This window comes from Halyomorpha halys, unplaced genomic scaffold (genome assembly GCF_000696795.3).
Source record: "Halyomorpha halys isolate HHAL.00 unplaced genomic scaffold, Hhal_1.1 Scaffold12.1, whole genome shotgun sequence".
Classification (NCBI taxonomy): Eukaryota; Metazoa; Arthropoda; class Insecta; order Hemiptera; family Pentatomidae; genus Halyomorpha; species Halyomorpha halys.
In genome coordinates this window covers 153581-157126 of record NW_027109908.1, presented here as the reverse complement: position 1 = coordinate 157126, position 3546 = coordinate 153581, and the positions used below count along the sequence as shown (strand labels likewise).

The 3546-nt window shown below is 30.2% G+C and overlaps 1 protein-coding gene across 1 annotated transcript in view; it reads left to right on the top strand.

Annotated features, from left to right (window-relative positions):
* The first annotated feature begins 3465 nt into the window (after positions 1-3465).
* LOC106679390 (glucose dehydrogenase [FAD, quinone]-like) overlaps positions 3466-3546 on the top strand; it is a 15538-nt gene continuing 15457 nt past the window's right edge. The window contains exon 1 of the mRNA XM_014418521.2: positions 3466-3516. The gene's annotated coding sequence lies outside the window, so the exon portion shown is untranslated. The remainder of the gene's footprint in view (positions 3517-3546) is intronic.

Below are 3546 nucleotides of genomic sequence, written 5' to 3'. Positions count from 1 at the left end.
CGGGACCTTCTAATTTAAATTAATGTTTGAAGTACCACCAATGGGTGGTTCCTTCCCAAGATTTTCAAGTGTATATGAAACATACAACATATTTACTTATTGTATTATTTTGTACAGTTGTAAATTGCATTAAATAAATAATTAAAAAAAAAAAAAAAAAAAATACATATACACCATCCTAACTTTCTAAAATAATATTATGGTTTTCTAGAATATGGTTAATGTCATTGATAAAGTTTTAAAGGGGAAAAAACTAGAGCTCTAACCGGTTATGATAACCTGTTTACTTGCCTAGTTCACGCTTAGTAGGCAATATACCACGAAACATTTTTCACATATAGATTAGAGTAGTTAAAGCAATAGAGCAATTTTTCACTAATTCATATCGTTAAAACTACCAACAACGCTAGAAAATCTAATAAAACATCATTTAAGAGTAAATTTGCTAGGATATGTTCTCAACAGTTCTAGAGATACAATTTTTTAAAAGTAACATTTCATATAAAATATAACATCAGTAGTTAGTGAATTTATTGTGGTAAATCTATATCTAAGGAAGACGTAGAGATGTCTATTAGCACTCAAACAAAAGCTAGTTGAATATACTATAAAGTAATTCATGACATTGATCTTCATTGGGGTAGTATTTTACACGATGTTTGTAAAATAAATTTATTTCTAGTTTTTCCGACAAAATTCATATTCATATGAAAATATCATAAAAACTATTACCCATAAGAAAATAAATGTTATAAACCACTTTATGGTACATTAAACTATCCTCAATCTAAATGTTGGTAGACACCAGGATGTCCAATGGTTCCTGAGATATAGCTAAGTCAATAGCTTTGTCTAAACAGCTGGATATCATTATCTTATTAATGTATTTTAGTAAATATCATGTAAACTACTACTACAAATAAAAACGTCTTAAACTACTTTATAGTTCATTGGTGTACCACAAAGTAAAAGCTTATTTTATACAATATAAACTATCTTCAATTTGAATTTGAAGTAAAAGCTTTGTCCAAACTGCTAGATATTATCATCTTATTAATATGAAGTATATATAGTAGTATGCAAAGTAGTTTATGACTTTATAGTACATTAAACTATCTTTAATTTGATTACTGGAAAACATGTGTCTAATGGTTCTTGAGATAAATATTTTCCACAATAAATTCACTGACTACTGATTTTTCAGTAAGGGTATTAAAAGTTAAGTTATATGTTAAATGCATGAGAGCTCCTACCGGATTTTCTGAGGAACTTGTTTTATAACCTTTCCTTCCAAAACTTCATGCTGTTGTTTACTTCTAAGTTTTGATTAAAGTAATTTATTACAACTAGCCTAAATTGAGTGAAAAGTGGAAGCTGTGTGAAAATAGGACCCCTCATTGCTTTGTTGGTCTTCTAATTTGTGAGGAAGAGAATCAAGATAAGCTAATTGACAGCTGTCAGTACATTATAATTATTGTCATACATTGCTTTATTAGTTTTAAAATATCCAAAACACTGCTAATACACAAGTAAAACAAAAACTATGAGCAAGTAACCTAACACAACAAACAAAATGGTGACGAGCTCAGGTTGTCTGTTGCGTGACGTCATTCTCCATTTAACAGACTCTCAACCATGTTATATGTTATATCTTTTTAACATGGTAAAAGGAGGAAATATTTCTTCATTTAACAAGAGTTTCTCCATTTAACATGTTAAACTAAAGAATACCCTTCATGAAATATATGTTGCTTTTTATGAAACTGTTTCTTGGGAACTATTAAACGTAAATAGCTCTATTAGGGCTCATATTTTAGCTAATTTACTCTACTTTAAATGATTCTTCATCAGATTTTCTAGTGTAGTTAGTTTTAAAGACACGGAGCTCCGAATGAAAAAGTAATTTTGTTTATCATTTTGGAACAGCCGCCATTTTTACTCTCCCAACTATACTTGGCAGACCCTTCAATTTTGAATAGTAATTATAAATAGTTTTCATTAAAGTAATCAAAAATTGCGATGAAACAACAGACTTTTTTCTAACACGCTCTTGTGCTATTAGGGATGGATTATTCCACGTCAAAACAATACAGTTTTAAACCTTGCCATCTCAGATTTTCTTCATATTTGCAGTTTCCATGTGAGACCGTAACGAATATTGGAGCATGAAGTGCTTGAAACCATTAGAGATAAGTCGGCCATTTCACTTACACACTTCATTACCCTTTATAGTATAAGTATTATTCCCATGGTACAATTCTAGACAGTCATTAGGGGTATTCATGATGTTGATTTAAATATAATTTTTTTTACCATGTTAAATGTTATAAGTACAGTATTTTGAGCAGCCCTATTTAAAATCATGTTAAATGGTAAATGTATAAGAGCTCTTAGCGGATTTTCTGAGCAACTTGTTTTATAACCTTTCCTACCTAAACTTCAACTTGTTTAATTTTAAGTTTTCTTTAAAGTAATTTATTACAACATGTAGTACTTTACACATTAAGTTAAAGGTGAAAGTTTGGCTACTAAGTGCCTAGTTGATCTTCTAACTTGTGAGGAAAAGAATCAAGATGAGCTAATTAATAGCTTTTATTACATTATTATTATAGTCAGCCATTGCTTTATTAGTTAATAAAACACCCAAAGCAATACTAACACAATCAAAACACAAACTGCTTGCAAGTTACCTAACACTCAGCTGGTCTGTTGTGTGACGTCATTCTCCATTTAACAGACTCTCGACCATGTTATATGTTATATCGTTTTAACATGCTAAAAGAAGGAAATATTTCTCATAACTTTAACATGTTAAACTAAAGATCATAAGTACCCCTAATATTATAAACTCTTAATCGACTTTCTGTCCGAAGCTTCCGTAACAGACTAGCTGCCATAAACAAAAATTGGTTTTCCAAAAAAAACGGATTTCAGTTTCATTTTAGCCATCTATCTTATTAATCATAATATTATTATCTATGAATTTTCCATTTATCTGTTTTCTCATAGTTCTTGTTGTGACCCCCCCAAAAAAATAAACACATAAAAATGAGCAAAAACTATCAAATAAATTTTTAGTTGTCGACATTTAACCTTGAAATATGATTTTAAAAAAAGATGATTATCAGAAACTGACCCTGGCAGGTAATTTATTTAGAAGAAATTGAGTTCGGAAAGTGAATACAAATAAGTGAATAAGTATATGCATTCTGGGTTACGTCCGAGAGAAAAACAAATTAATAAAACCATAGAATTGGTAGAAACAGAAATAATTTGGACGATTATTAAGATAGACTTATTTTCTTTCAAATCTGGATTAATGTTGCCAGTAAAGAGAACGATGTCAATCGAAATATCTCACTAAGGTTGCTGATTGTTCTATATTCTTTAAATTAGTTTGGGTGAAAGTTAATGAATATGGTCTCCTGCAGCGTCCTTCGTATACTTATATCTGTGAAGTAACTCAGTCGGGAGAGAGCAGCTGAACTCGACAGGTCTTCGGTGGGGTATCAGCAGGTATGTCAGTCGCCTATGCTTCTTAAATAT